Here is a 16,619-nt window from a genome sequence, read left to right as displayed (position 1 = left end):
ATCTGACCCTTGTGAGCTTACCTTTTTAGTTTTGTGCAAACACCCGTCCTTAAATTCTACGGAATGAAATCAAGGGCTCAGAGGGGTGTAATTACCAAACCCAAAGCCAAACCAGTGTTTTCTTGCTCTCATTCCTTTGAATGTTTGATGTTTTAATTCCGCCTGAAGTCCAGGCCCATCTTGTGATTTGGTGCCGGTAACCTTGCAGATGAAATAAAGGAACATTTTTATGTTGAGCCTTCATATTTTTCTGTTTGATACCTTGAAAAGTAAAAATTTTGTTTTGCAGGAAATCAACAACATTCAAAATCTGTCACGATTTGTTTCTCAAACTTTGCAGCCTCCAGGTTCTTGCTCATCACCTGCCCTAGCTGATTGTGGCCTCTCCCTATTTTAGGTGATCTGGATCCAACAGCAGCACATGTGACAGCTCCCAAGAACTGGACCCCACATTATTGACACGAGTCAATATGTGTTTGGATACCTGACCTGACCAAACAGCTGATCCTATTACTGTGAGTACCATGCAATTTGAAAAGAGGATTATCTACTCATGTTGACATGTGCACACTCATACTGTATGTCATATTCTCAGATGTGAAATGCAGCAGACTGTTCAGGAGTGGTTTCATAAGCTATAGCGTCATCCAATCTGGCACCATCCTTTTAGCCCTTTGATGTTCATACAGTACTTTTATTCCATATGTTTTTTTTTTCTAATCTGACATAATATTGCATTTAATCATTTATGCACTCATTGTTGTCACAGACATTTTGTTACAGCAATTATGTAAACGGAATATGTTGTTTTGTGCAATGACACCATTGTAACCAGTACCCCCCCCCCCCAAAAAAAAAAACTCTATTTACATTTAACATCACCCTTAGACTGTTTGATTATATGTAGACTTTTTTACTGCTGTCTTCCATTTAGAATAATATTCACCAGAGATAAGGCTTCAGAGAATATGTAATGGTGCTCTGTAGCCCTACGCTATTTTTCAAATCTCATTTTAGCCTGTGAGGAAATATTCAAATGCCCGAGTGGCCCTTTACCCTCAGACCTCCTGGCTGTTTATTTTAGCATTAGATCCACTATAACAAACCAGGCCGATGTCCAGAAATAGTTGCTATGTGGACCAACTGTTGTGTTGCCCTCATGTCGTTTTCATCTGGGGAAAAAAGTGTCCATCTGCATTTACCATTCATAGAAATGATTTTTCCACTGACACATTCAAAGTGTAGAAAACAGAGCAAGCCAGAAGACCGCAAGTAAAGAATCTGTAAAGAAAGCGCTTGGCATATTAGCCTACTATTTTCACACCACAGATGTTTTTTCTTTGTAACAATATGTTTTGTAGGAATTTGTAACTTGCACTGGGGTCCATTTCTTTATTTCATGCACCAATTCTTTATTCTGTTCTTTACCACTAATCAGTGTGGTTCTGAACTAGAATAGGACAAAGGTCAGATATATGATTTATGTGGACCATGTGATTTATGTCACATGGTCCCACTGGGCTCAGACTGACAGGAGTGTTGACTGATGACATTTATAAAATGAGTACATATTATCATAATCTTAAAAATGCATGAAGATTAGTAAGTAACCTAATTCAGCTGGAAAACCTGCTTACAGAGCCCGAGCACATGAAACCTGCTCTTCTAGAAGTGCATCATTAGTCATACTGATCAAAGCATGCTTCACTTGGACTGATCTTAGCTGTTTGGTGAAGGGTAGGAAGGTTCCAGGGTCTGTGGCAGCTGTAAATTGGCAGCTATAAAAGAGCAGAAGTCTATAAAAATACATGTGGACACCTTCAGACCTGTTGCCTGGGTCCTTTGAATAAAACAAAAGCCTTGCTCCTGTATTCGAGGAGCCTCAGTAGATGTAGACTAGAGTGTATTAATTCTCAAGAGAACTTGACCATTTTTATTTTGTTTGGAAAAAACACATCAACTTCTCCTGTTGCACAAATATGACCTAGGCTGTGGATGCTGGTGGTGTAAATACAAGTCATTGCTGTCATCAGCAAACTTAGTTAAATGTTAATTTAAAAAAACAATTACAAATTGTCTGAAATGTGAATTTTAATCCTTTCTGGATTGTTTTGTTTTCTAATGGCGCATGCTGTAGCAGGATGTAGAAAGTTGTCTATAGAAAGGTTACGTCACTGTGGTGTATGTATGTGAAAAAGTGCACTCAGTCAACACTTATCTCCTTGATTATCTCCACCTTCACAGCCTCAACCATTAAAGCTGCTCTGCTGCAACACTGTCCTAGAGGTGGTAATTAAATTGCATTCCAGTGTGTTTTAGCACAAAGATCAGATTTAGTGGTTTAGATTTAATAGAGCTTAGACGTTTGAAATGGGCAGCTACAGCAGCTTGTTTTGTTATTGTGCCTTCAAACATTTACATAAACATAAAGCGAATCAAGGAATTGAAGTTGCACATCTCTGAAATAATTATGATCCAAGTAAAAGTGGACAGGTTTTAAAGTTGGTTTAGAGGCCAGTGAGGATCAAAAGCGTCACTTCTTGTCTGAGGAATAAACACATTACAGGAAAGCTGAGAGACGCCATAAACCAGACAGATATGACATCACTAATGGTCTTTAAAGCAAAAGAATGTCTCCAGAAAATATCTGCACCCATCTGTTCCATCTGCTACAACGGGAACAGCAAAGTAATAAAATGCCTCTTTATACGCATTATTGGCAAATTAAGTCATTAACTAGAAATAGATTTATGCGCTGGTGTAAGGTCACGTAATGTTTGTGCTGACAAATGTCGTGTTTGCAGTGCGAGGACATACCGCGTTTCCCCAAGCTGCCAATTGCCCTCATCCCTTGTTCCGTCGCGGCAGGATATCAAAAAGATGATAGCAGGTTAATATCACGGTGCAATTTATTGATTGCACTTGTCAGCTTTCGCAATCTGGCGTCATCTATTGGTCGGCGCTGCCTCTGTCGCAATGAAGAGTTTCTTGGGAGCTGAGGTTAAGCCGTCCTCTACCTGACAAATTGCTGCACCTTCATTCATCCAGCCTTCGCCACCGCCGAACTCCCCACACCTCTCTGTGTCTCGCACAGGAGCCCTATCATGGTTCACTAATCCCTCTCATTAAGTCGGACCCCAAGGCTCTCATTACTTCACATCCATCCCCACGTGCCTTGTCCTGGGCTTGTGGCTTTCATCTTCGGTAGCATGTGCAGATGCCGTGAATGTGTGCCCCGCTCACTGTAATGGAGTGTGAGTCGGGACTCTGATGTCTTCGTCAGTTGCAGGATGATATGACGCAAATGCCGGCAGCTTGCAAACAACACAGATCCTGACATCATAGTGACCTTTCAGCAGTGAAGTTCACCTGAAGCATGACGTTTACCTGAGCCGAAGCTGAAGTGGTTGATTTTTAATTTTCTTCCTGGATCATTATAAATCAGAGGGATAGTCATGAGATTTCATGCAGCGTTTGATATTCGAGGTTATGCCTCAGGGCAGCATACGTCTCTGCATTTATTGCTGTTATTATTTATGTTTATGTTTTATGTTTTATTGAAGTGTTCCTATATAAAACTTGCCCCGAGGTTCTCAGAACAGGGTGGAGGAAACATATCATTTATATACTTTGAAAAGTGAGTTTCCTCCACATTATGTGTTTGTCACCTTATCGCAGAGGTTGCACTGGAGATGGAAGCGCTCAGCGGATCTGTATTAACCCTGTTTTGAGGTTTTTTTACATAACTTTCACATGATAATGAGCTGTATTTTTCCTTATTAAAAGCTTTCGTGGTTCATCTTGGAAACAGCTGAGACCAATCGGAAAACTGCTGTAGTGGGAAAATCCAGGGAAAAAAATCCAGGAATCCTTATAATTACAGTAAATCTGATTTGCTTTTGTTTGATGCATATCAACTGTAGACAGTATTTTCACCTATGTGACACTTAAAACAGGAAAAAATATACATTTTAAGTAATGTAATACCATATGGTGGGAAATAGTTCAGAGAAATAGTTCAACAGTATTGCTAATGTTTACATAATCTCCATTGTAACTAGTGTATATGTTTTGCATTTAATTGTAGTTCATTCTGCTTTTTACAGTACTTCATTATTTAGTAGGGAATAAAATAATTGTACATTATATGCAATTTAGTTAATTGTGTCATAAAACATTTATATGTAAAATAGCTGGTTTGATTTATTAATGCTCTATAAAGATCTGTTTCATACTGGCATAAAAAAATCTTTCTCTCGCCATATCAGTGTTTTCAAAGGGAGAACAGCTAATGTGTAGGAGGATTTCTAATAAAATGCAAAGTATAACTTAATATGCGCCAGAGCCTTCCTATATTTGTCCTTAAAAAGCAAGGAGATGATGAAGGTACGTCTACCCCCAAAGATGTATTCCACCTGCAGACATCCAGCACCTTCATATTGCTTGTTTATTACTTCATTTTGTTGTTCTCTTGACATGTGCAGTGACTATTTTAACCACAGACATTTACCAAGAATGTCTGGGATTCAGCAACATAACAGACAGTGAGAATCTGATATTTGACCCTCTGTCACGAAGAGAACTTTCCCTTTTTGCCGATTTTTTTATCTGTGTAGCACACACATGTTGCTATGTTGTTATGTATTTATCATTTAGTGTACGTATGTTCATGTTTACTCTGAACGCAGGTCCTGTGTGAAACTTAGCAACATACTTTACTCACACCTTTAGTGTTGTCGTTTTTTCAACTGAAGAGCTAAGATCTTGGTGCAGTTTTGGGTCGTGTTTACATCACTAACCTAAAAAACAATTTATAAATACAAACAGCTGCTTTGGTGTGAGCGTGCTGTGTTTAACACTAAGAAGAAGTGTATTAACTTTGCCTAGACAAAATCAAGGTCACAGTGACCTTTGACCAATATTACCACTGCATCTAGTCAGTTCATCATCATCATTAAGAATAAGAAGCATGTGAAGTCACTTTGACTTGGCACCCTCTAACCACCAAAATGAATTTATGTACCAGGTTGTCATGTTTAGGAGTTTAGGTCAGATGGAAGAGAGTCCATGAGATTTTAAGGCTCTGAATGTTTGTCTGCATTTCCCAGAGTAGGAGCATGAACGCTGATACGCTTCCTGTTAGAGGCCCGTTAATGAAGTGTTTTCCTGCCAAAGCCACGTCTTATCTCACGTTCCAGTCTCTGGATTTATTATTTCTAACGATGCGCTTTGTTTGATTTATACTCTGACATCTAAATTGTACTTGTGTAACATTATCTTGACCTTTAAAATTTACTAGAGCTGCATGGCTCCTTAGATAAAACCACTATGGGACACTTTCAAAACTGACTACTTACTCTCACTCCTGGCCCACATGTTCAGCAGCCTCCCGGTGAAAACAGCCTCCAGATGGTCAGTCTGTCTGTGCCGTCCAAACTGGAGTGAACCTACTGTTGTCCTCGTTGTTTAGACATCATGGATGGCATATTTTACAGTCTAAAGTAGGCCAGCAAACATCTCAGCCCACTTCAAGTGCTAGAGTGGACAAATATTAGAAGCTTTTTGGCCCAACATCTGTTAATTCCTGGACCAAGAATAGGCAGATTGTTTGTTGTTCAGCAAACTCAACTGTCAAGTTGATCCACAGTCCAGTTTCAAATAAGACGTTTTCACATGCTACACAGCTACTACGCAGTACAAGACTGTGGTCTGAGTCTGAGCATCATAGACAAAGGGAGCTTTTTCAAAAGGCTTTCTAGGCTCTCTATTGCTTGGCTTTGATTTGTTGTTAGCACTCATTTCAAAAACATCCATCTCTGATAGTGTGGGTCTCAATTAGTGCCTATGCAATGGTATGCTGCAAATCAATTCCCAGAGACATCCAGCTGTTAGAGCAGCATGCGCTCCCATTTAGATGATGTTGTTTTCAGGGAAGGCCTCACATTTCCTTGAGGAAATGGCCTTTGTCAAGATTGAAGGAGGCCTGAGGCACGATCTGTTTTTGTCTGCTACGTTCTGAGAAATGATAATTCATAAGCTTATTCTAAATTTCTTTGTCGTGTGTTATCTACAGGAGTGTCAGCATACCATTTGGTAACCATCTATACTGTAAGTGGCTGCAGATATGCTACAGTGTGGAGGGGAAACCACACAGACTGAGTGAAGACAATGTGTGTGAGTTTGATAAAGCCTTTCCTCACAGGCACCAGAGCCATCCTCGTGGAAAATGCGATTACATTGTGCCACAGGAGACGCAACGGTGGGACGCTGCTGCAGTTGGCAAAGGGGGGAGGTGGAGGAGTCTATGGGAACTCCGTTTGTCTCTTGCCTCATACCCACTAACAGCGACACGCGTGTAATGTCCGAGGAGGGCCGTGGAATGGAGGTTGTGTTCCACGTAGAGTAGGTTCCTGCGTTTGAAGCCGAGCCGGTCGAATGGTGTGTAATGCGTGTGGCGGCATGTCTTAGAGCCTCTTTGGTGCAAAGTCAAGTCAAGTTGAAGGGAATTGAAATACAGAGTAAATCAGACAGCAATGCAAAGTTTGAGTTTGATCTAAAATGCTTCCCATTTGCCTGATGGCTGTGGTTTACCCCCACCTGAGTGGACCATACGTACGGTTTGTGGACTTGTCTCTAAAACCCTATAAATAAACACCCAAGCTTGGGCTTCCTGAGCTGAAGTGGTTTTACTGTCTAATGTTCATTTGAGATGCTTAGCTTTTTCACAGAAGCAGAATAAAGTCATTAAAGTGCTCTGCAGCAGCAGCAGCAGCAGCAGTTCTTATCACCACTGTGTCAGAGCAGGTGTGGTGAAATAGAAACACTGAAGTAAAGCGTCATGTGAATGTTCAGTCATAATCTGGTTTTGTTATAGTATAACCTTTTATTTACTCACCTCTGATTTGTTCTTTGTTTCCCACCTTCATACAACTGGTGCTTTAGTGTACTTAGGTTTGAGTGACACAGTGTTTACAGGACTGAAACAGGCCTCCTTCACACAAGCACCAGGACTTTCCAGGACTTTTAACAGATAAGTTTCATCAGCTTCATCTCCGCTTCAAATGTGCTTGAGTTGATGTGTGTGGAAAAGTGGCTACAGCGAGCGAGTAGGTAGGTGTATGTTGGTGAAGTGTACTCATTCGGACTGGGGCAGATGTAGATGGTTTTTCAGTTTTCTTAATGTTGAAAGAGTGAAAATCAAGCAGGCCATTGTCTTGAAGGGACAACACAGGCGTGAACCCCCCATGACAATGTAATGCATGTGTGGCACCTACCGGCTCATCTGGAGTTTACTGTAATAGTTTCATATGTATGGATTGATTTCTGAAAAAGAATTAATTTCACTTCTTGTGAATGAATTCTCAAGGGCAGCAGAAGATACTGGGTTAATTAATTGAATATATTGTAATACTGATTTCAAGATGGAGAGGAATCTTATAATTTATCTACCAAAGCACAACTGTCCTCATTTATTAGGACACATGGCCACAGGGCAGTGCCGTTGCCAGCTCAACTCATGGACGTATCAATACCCATTAAGCCAATACAGGTTGTGTGGATCTGCAGGAAACTCTGTTATGAATTCATTCTACTTAGTTTGAAACTGCACTGATTTTAAATGCAGAGTACGTTCATATATGTTAATGTTCTTCTTATGAATCAGCCTGATGCAGCGTATCACAAAGAAAGCAGGTAGCAGATGCATTATGAGTATTATTAATAGCCCTTTAGTGTTGTTATAATGAAAGTGCACTCTCTTTATAATCTAGTTTTCTCGGTCATGTTGTTAATTTGAAAGCACACCACAGGTTATTGCTGGCAGCAATGTCTTTAAATGGAATTTGAATAAAGCCGGGTAATGACAGCGAGTCAATAATCTGCTGTTTGAATTCTTCAGGCCGCGGTGACTTAAAAACTAATAAAGACATGAATGAGCAAATCTCAGGTAATCAGCAATAACCGCCAGGATCTTTGTGACTTAAATATTCCATTTAGCATAGGTTAAATTATTTTAAGTGAGCAAATTGCATTCTGTGTTAATTTAGCATGAGCACAAATGCTAAAACTAAACAATGAGATTGGAGACAGCCAGCGATCTGCAGGCCACCCCCCACAAGTCCAGGCACAGCTGTTGGAGCACTTACTGTATGAGCGGTATTTTCTGCACATTTATGTGAGCAATCTGACATCTTCTGCAAAATTCCCAGGGTGGGAGGCGTGAAGGGGAACTGCAACGACAGCATCATGCAGAAAGGCTCAATCTTGGAGTTATTGCATTGGATGTCAACTGCAGAATCACAACCTCTCAAAGCACAATCGCTCCCAAATGATGTTGTTTTCCATCAATAGAGGGAGGAAAATACTGGGCGTTTTATTACCTTAACCAAACGGTACCCTACATCCTCAACATATGTTTTTTTATCCGTTCTTTGGGAGCAGATTTTGTTAAATTAAACGGTCTTTTCACACTTGGAAGCGGAGCACACACAGACATCCACGCGTGTACGCCCACCCACCCACTCCCACTCATGTTTTCAAAGCAAACAAACAATGCGGCTCTCTGGCTGCGTGTTTGGAGAAGCAAAGCGCTGGTAGAGATGACTGGCCACAGACGTACAGTACGATGACAAAGGATGAATAATGAGTGCTCAGACGCCACTGCTGCTGTGTCACAAACACCCTGCTGTTCTGTATTTCTGTCATTTTCCATAAACCAATCTAATCTTCCCTCCTCCTACACTGTACTTTAAAGAGATTTTTACACCATTTTGTCTGACAAGCAGATAATTCCTCATAAATCACAAAGAGCTGTTGTCATAGCTTAGTGGCGTGATTCACTCACTGTAAACTATAGCAATGGGATATTGTCAGATGGCCTTAGTTCACACTGTCAATACACATGCTAAAGCTCATGTTTTGTATAATATAATTTTACTACATACATTTCATATATAAAACTGAAATCTGAAATGTAGATGTGTTTCACAAGTCTTTGTACAGTACTGCAGCAGCTTCTTTTTGAATGTTCAGTCACGTAGCATCAGCAAAGGATAATAAATGTTTTAACTTTTTTTCCTCCATAGGATCAATCGTCTAGTTCTTTTAGAGTGAATGTGTGGCCTTGAGGTGTTTTCAAGGGACCATATGGCACAATACCACATGATATAGGTAAGGCTCACCTTTTATTCTCATTCTATGAAATCATATTTTCCATACAGTAGAAACAGATAGGTCAGCAATTACCATTTGGAGGACTTTTACTTGACAAAACGACAAACGAGCCTTCATGGGGATGTTATGACGCTGAGCCTTGTGGAACGACTCTAGTAATGTCTTCATCTACTGTACAAGTACTTGCTGTCCTTCTAGGAACGGCACTTAGAATCTCAGAAAATTAGAAAATGAATTTGCTTCATCTAAATTAAGTTGGCTTTGAAATATAATTCGATGTTTCTGGCTCTGTGAGAACTGGAGGAACGCAGCGATCATTTTAGCAGCCCACAGTGAGGCTCTGTTTGCTGGCTGTTGTCTCTAGCTGTTATTTGCATGTATAATGCATTTAGGAAGATGAAAGCTGGGGTCAGTTTCAAAATAGGCATGGTGTTGCCTGAAGCTCTAGGTGGACTCAGCACAAATCAATAAAGTACATAAATGTATACCAAGCTCCAGCCAGCTGACACCACTTCCTGTTCCTAATACTGATGTTAATACAAGCAGAAAAATGCCTTTGAATCTCACGGGAACTAATAAACTGACTGTGTGGTGTTTGCAAGAATTCCAGTTCTACAAACATGAAACAACCTTTTGAAACCCAGTGTCTTGACATGAATGCATCATTCTGGTGTGAGTTAGCTTTGCAGTGATACATCCCTGCATACCTTCTGCTGAATTCCTCACTACAGTACAGTTGAGAACACGATCAAATTAAACAGGCTAATAGTTCCTCCCACTCAAATCACCACTTACAGTATTATTTAATTTAATCACTGTACTCACATCAGAGGGGTTCATGCTCACTGCGAGTGTGTGTACGCTTCCTGCACACAATGTAGATTAATAAATGTATTGTAAGTGTATTTTTTTAATATTGACCATCTAACATTCAAATAGCAGGAATTGCTTGTTGTTGTACTCTGTGGGCAAAGCAAGAAGATAACAGCCTCTAGAAAGTAAGTTTAAAAACACAATCGACTGCATAAGACATTTGTGTAGTAAAATGATGAAAAACGTACTTCTTCAACTTCTCTGTTGTGTAACTGTGAAGTGTGCAGAGCTTTTTAACAACTAAAAACAACGATTTCAGCTTATAAAGCAGAGAGCTTAAATAATAAATCAAAGTAGGAAATTTAATAATGGCATCAGTTGAGCACGTCAGGATCCATTTAGAGTGAATTTACATTACCACCTGTAAAAACAGATGTACACTGTCTCCTGTCTGACAAATTTACTGACGCTTAAATGGCAGAAGATGCCGCTGCTTGTGTGAGTTTGAGGCTTTCATTCTCAAGGCTTCAGGCGAGCTCTGAAAGCAATTTACAGCAGGGGATGATGAGTTGAATCCAGACATAAACTGGCTGCCTCTTACTCAGCGGTAGCTTCTGAAACATCCTTTTTGTTGTCCTGTTGTGCGTTCAGATACTACAACACCATGGATGATGGATGAAATCTGTTGTCTGCAGAGTTATTATTAGTTTGTGGGCTTGGGTTTATTTGTGCAAGTCTAACATGTACCTTTGCATATGTGACCTGTTATGCTGCGAGTAGCCTGTGATGCGATCAAACCAGTCAAACCACACCCAAGCTGTACCTGGTCTGCAGTGTCAATATGTCTAAGTGATGCGGCTGAGCGTGTAAAGCTGCCTGCTGGGGATCCACTCTGTCATCTGCAGCCTTCTTCTGCATGTTTAAAGGCGTCTGTTTGTCTGTTTATAGGAAGCACCAAAATCTCTTTTCCATGCATTCCCACACTGCAGAGGCAGCAGCAGCCTCTCAAACACCTTCTACCAGCAGAGTTCAACTCAACCAGCAGGCTTGTTAGATAAGCTGCTGTCATAGAGACAGTTGCCATGTCGTCCATGATGGCTCTCATAGATGGATGAATGGAGCACTGCCCTGACTGGAATCATTTTTGCTATTTAGAAGCCATTTCACCCATTTCGCTGTCATCACCAGCTGCCCATCATGCCATGACGGATGGGCGAGCCTTTTTCCCTTCGACACCAACTGAATTCAATGCAGGATCAAACTTGTGAACAAGCTTAAACTGCCCTAGATTGGCCCTGCCCTTCATCACGGCCCTGGAAAAGCCAGCTTCTTCTAAACTGCTTTAATAAGCCTGTTAAAAAAACATAACACACCTTCAGTGTGACATACTAGATTCAAGGGCTCATTCCAACCCTGTGTAGCTGACATTTTCTACCTTTTCATTGTCCCATTGGGAGGCACATCCCAAGGTAAGCTTAACTCCCTTTACCTTTCATAAACCTTCTTAAAGTCTCTAGTCAAATAGAATGCAGGTTGCAAAATCTTCCTGCTCACTACTGGTTTCCTAGAAGGTACCCTACAGTACCTGTTCCTACTCTGCTGTATCTTTCTGAATTGGTGAGTGTGTACCTCATTTGCAGCAGTTCCCTCTTTCTATCTTTAGACCTACTTTACAACTGGCCAAAGTTATAGTTATTACAATGGTTTTCACACAACATTCTTCAAATAGAGCTCGTATGTGTCTCCTTCTTTTCAGTATCATGTATTAACAGTCGCATGCTCCCGTTTCTCAATGGACCTGGTTGAAATTCACTTTGCGTTTCTACCCATCATGCTTCTCTTTCCTTTGTCATCTACTCTAACTGCCTCTGACACTCATTCATTTATTTTTTGTGCTACAACTTTGTTTTCTTCCTCAGTGGCAGTGCTGCCAAATTACTGATGTCACTGATAATTAACAAGAACTAACTAGGAGAACTAAACATGTGCTCTTCACTTCTTTTAGAGCACTGAATATTAAGGCCCATGTGAAAGTCATCTTGTTCTCTTTGCTTTTCTGAGGTTGTGACTTGAAGCACCACTCGTATCTTATTCTCATTCCATTCATTCCAAGGGCAACCTGTGAGGGGACACAGAGGCTGTAGACGTAACATCTTGAGAGGATGAGCGTGATGGTTTTATCTGGAAATTATGACTATGCTGAGAGTTCATGTACTGTATTGATGACAACTTCACTAAGTGAAGCCGGGGTCAGTTTGGAGACTTGGTACAGTAACAACTGCCCTGGATTTCTGACACTAACTTTCAATCCCCTGCCTCTGAAACATGCTCTGGACGTTTTACTCAGAAGGTTTGTGAAGGTTACACAAATCTAAGACACTGCCTGGTGAGATGATACTTGACAGTCTTGCAATTACACACAATATATTTGTATCTTCCACCAGTTTGGCCTCAGTCTTTGTGAAATCTGTACCAAGCAGAATAGCACTTGAACTCTTGCTGCAGGGGGGTTATTTTGATCTAAAGCATGACTAGCTTAAAGCTTTAGTACTTCAAACAACTGAAATGATGTCTGGATATTGTCACGGAAAGAATGAAGGATTTAAAGGTAACACTGAATAAAAACAACCTTGTGCTACAAGTTTAAAAATGTGGTATTAGACCCTGAATTCACAGGCCAGATAGAATAAATCATGTGCTTTAATGTTCAACTCTTACAGAATATACATCTAATAATACACTTAAATTATTATCTCATATAGTACATGAAAGTTTAAACTCCTGACTAGCTCACAGAAATAAAGAAGCTATTTTAATATTCAGTAGAAATTTTGGGGGTCTATCATGCACCACGGTTTCCCCTTCATCCCATGATTCTGCAAGTCTAAGATTTAAATGAAACACTGTGCATGTTAACGTTTGAATTAGTGTGACAGCCTTGGATTCAGATAACGGTTTCACTTCTTCTTATTGCATTTCACATCTTGGGAATTTAAGATTCCCACTGCAGCACCCAGACAAAATATCACTTGTCTTTTCAAATGCTTTAATCTAAAGTTTGGCTGGAATTATTGGATTAACTATGTAGGAATTACACACTTTCTTATTCCCAAACCCCAAACTTTGACTTTTTATAAATATGTGGACAGTTGGCTGATCAGCTGTTCAATGTTTTACCCGTTTTTACATTATAATATCTATTTACAAATAAGCAGATTAAAGGTTTGGAGTTAGCATCAGTTGATAAATTTACAGATTGAAACCAACTGATGCTAAACAAATCTAGAGTGTACTACAGTATTACAGTAGGTGTGGCCAGGTAATAAATTCCTAAAAGGACAGGAACTCAGGATCATCTGACAGACTGGAAGACCATGGAAAACCAAGTAAGAGCAGTATATAGTATGGTCATAGTATGGTAGTATGTGTGTCAGTGTGGAGTCAAGGGAAGACTGAAGGAATAAATGGAAAATGGGAAAAAGAAATGCTCCTGATCTGAAACAAACCACATTGTGTGGGCAGCACAGTGGAGGTGTTAAGGCGTGAACATGTTCCTCTGCCAACGGAGCCAGTTGCCTTGTTTGTTTATTTATGATGTGGCAGCATCGGCTTCGGAATCGTTGTAGCCTGTATGACCCACTTAGTCACCTTCACCTGATCTCTTCCTTGTGTGTTCGTGTGTACAGTAGCACACACAAACTGACTTGAAAGTCCAGGAATGAAGGGGTATAGTGGTTTGCACTTTGGGAATACTTTGAGATTTGTGAGCGTGTGCATTATTATTCGGGGACTAGTATTGTGTTTTTGACTTTTGACACTATATTGTAGGAGTTTACTCTGCACTGTAAATCATCCCTCCCAGATCTCCTCTTCACTCTTTCCTCCAACAGTAAGGGAGATCTGCCAGCAGTTATAGAGTCGGACATTTGACACTTCTCATGACGCAGACTTTTTTGGCTACAGCACATCTTCCCAACACACCTCCAGCCACGGCACCGGCCTATGCACCAGCTCCTGCAATGTAAAACTATAGTGCTCCTATAACAATGTTACTTCTGAGAAATGTGCATCATTCGAAATTGAATTTATTGTAAGTGGTGTTTTTTGCTAACCTGAACTGAGTTTTACTTCTAGGAAACAGCCACTGAACAAACACGGTGCAACGCGCTCGCTGTGAACACTGCGACTGCGACTGTGGCGGCGCTCAGGAAGCGAGAGGCAGGTGTAATGAAAGGAGGGAGGGCTGGTGGTTGTGGGAGCTGATCAGGAAATGGTGTAGGGAAATCTAATTTATTTTTCATACGCTGCTGAGATGGAATGTCATATATCATGCTCTGCAGCAATTTCGTGCCATTCTCAGACTCACAGAAGATGAAAGAATAGTGATCAAAGATACAGTACAGAGAGAGACATCAGCTGAAGTTGCTGTGGGATTCTTCTCCATTGATGACGATATAAGCTGTGTTCAAATAGTCATCCAGCAACTACTGTACCACGGTATAGGACAGCTAACTTCAAACAGCTGAAGGCAACTGTAAACTGGCGTAGTAGTGGGCTCAGCTTCTCATTCGCTCATTATTTCATTCAGTGATGTTGCAGCTGGTACGACCCACACGGTGAAACTTGGGGATCTTTGTTTTGCCCAAAGACACTTCAGCATATGTCAGGAGCCAGGAATCGAACGTTGACAACTCCTGGGTCAGGAGATGTAGAAAGTGTGTGGGTACTGTGAAGTACGGGAGAGCACAGCTTCCGGCAGTAAATCTAGTTTGGCTTCAGTGTTGCTGGTTTAGGTACATCCTCCTTGGCTGCAGCAAGTCAAAGACATGTCTTTGCTTGGTGTATTGTTCAGTGGTAGAATGGTACAGTTTTAGTTTGATCCAATAAACCTACACTTTGATTATTAACTCAACACTAATTGGGGAGAACTCACAAGGTTTTATAACTCCACACATCTGACAGTAGCTGAAGGTACTTTCAGCTCATGTTTATTTTAAAACACTTGTCAGAATCAAGCACATTTCCCAAGGGAGCTATTCCATTATGACAACCAGTTCCGAACCCTAGAGACAAATATGCTTATGTATTAGTTACAAGCATCCCTCAATGTGCAGCACAGTACAGTCGGGAGAACAGAGGAGCTGAAACCATAAAGTGGGTGAAGCCCCAAAGGCAATTAAAACATTATTGCTGCGTGTATGTTGGTGTAAATGCAATAACAGGCTGTACTGTACGTCTGCAGACAACAATTAACGCAGCACACGCAGAGACTGTTGGTGGAGCTTCGGAAAGTTATCGAGCACAGCATTGATTGAAACCCAGTGTGCAGTGAAGTTAGTTTACATACTGTGTTACAGTAGAGTAGGGTCACACGTGTCATGTAGAAGACTGAACCACCAGAACAGAACAATTCCAGACAACCTGCGCTTCAGATGAGATTAAACCTGGATCAACGTCTAAGCTAAGGGGACGAACAAAACCCTTTCTTATCCCTGTGACTCTGTTTATTGTCAGGGCTCGTTCGGAAGAGGACCCACATGCACAGCACGATACACGATTCTCTCGCGTTAAAGAGTGCAGTTTATTCCAGTAAGCAGGGTCAAATCCAGGCAGGGTCATACACAGGAGGTCGAACAGGTTAAATGGGATCAGGCAGAAACGTAGTCAGGAGCAGGCACAGATCAGATACGAGAGGTGAGTACGATACCAAACATCAGGCGTAGAATCGTGGTCAGGCAGGCAATGGTCGGCAACAGGCAGTAGTAACAAGGGCGAGCATCAACAAAGCCAGGAAACACGAAGACACGGCAGGAACAATGAAACTGGGAAAGCACGACGACACACGAACATCGATCTGGCGGGGAACTGAGGACAAAGGTGGTGGTTAAATACAAAGTGAACTAATAGCAGATGAAGTGCAGGTGTGGATAATGCGGACCGGTACTAACAGGGAACAGCTGTGATGTGACGTAGCCGGAAGTCCTTTCAACATAAAGGCAGATCTAAAACCGGGACGTGACAACTGAACAGGAAGTATTACAAAACAAAACAGGAAACAACAAGAAACAAAACCCAGATCGTGACATTTATACTGCGCCGGTGATCGGTGAGACAATGCGGTGACAGTGATTAAGACAAAAAAGTGTGTCCTTAAAAAGCCATTTTCTGCCTCATTTGTGATCCGTGTGCACACACAGACACTCCCCATCTCCACCAACAGCCAAAGCACACTACATTAGTCATTAAACCTGATGCTTTTGAGAATTACCAGAACCTTTCAGAGCTATGAAGTTATTATACAGCTGGCTGTGAATGTTAATATCAAGGCATCACCATGTTTATCCCTCCCTTGTGTGCATCAATTGTTGTACCACAAGAGGGTTTTTTTCTACTTCCAGCTTCTATAAAACACTCTGTAAAAGGATCGTATCCATTACAGCCCCCCCTCCCCACTCTACATATTTACACTTCCTGTAAGAGGGTATAATGTGGGCACCAGCCACTGATTTACAGCAGTAGAAAAGCATCTATCACGCATATTAAATCCTAAACGAGCCGGTGCTTTTCCTTTCAATTATTGTGATTTATTTCTTCTTTCAGCCATCCTGCCGGTGATCGGTTGCACTGACTTTGCC

At 41.1% G+C, this 16,619-nt stretch overlaps 1 protein-coding gene across 4 annotated transcripts in view; it reads left to right on the top strand.

The window, feature by feature from the left end:
- The window catches only part of LOC114848115 (leucine-rich repeat and fibronectin type-III domain-containing protein 2), an 89,810-nt gene that overhangs the window by 47,548 nt on the left and 25,643 nt on the right, over positions 1-16,619 (top strand). For 3 of the 4 annotated variants that reach the window (XM_029138327.3, XM_029138326.3, XM_041069075.1), the window contains 2 exons: positions 398-515; positions 9,084-9,168. The gene's annotated coding sequence lies outside the window, so the exon portion shown is untranslated. The remainder of the gene's footprint in view (positions 1-397; positions 516-9,083; positions 9,169-16,619) is intronic. The other variant, XM_029138328.3, reaches the window with a different exon arrangement.

The sequence above is a fragment of the Betta splendens genome, chromosome 22 (assembly GCF_900634795.4).
Source record: "Betta splendens chromosome 22, fBetSpl5.4, whole genome shotgun sequence".
Classification (NCBI taxonomy): Eukaryota; Metazoa; Chordata; class Actinopteri; order Anabantiformes; family Osphronemidae; genus Betta; species Betta splendens.
The sequence above is the reverse complement of the archived record's forward strand: the minus strand, read 5'-3'. Positions and strand labels throughout refer to the sequence as shown.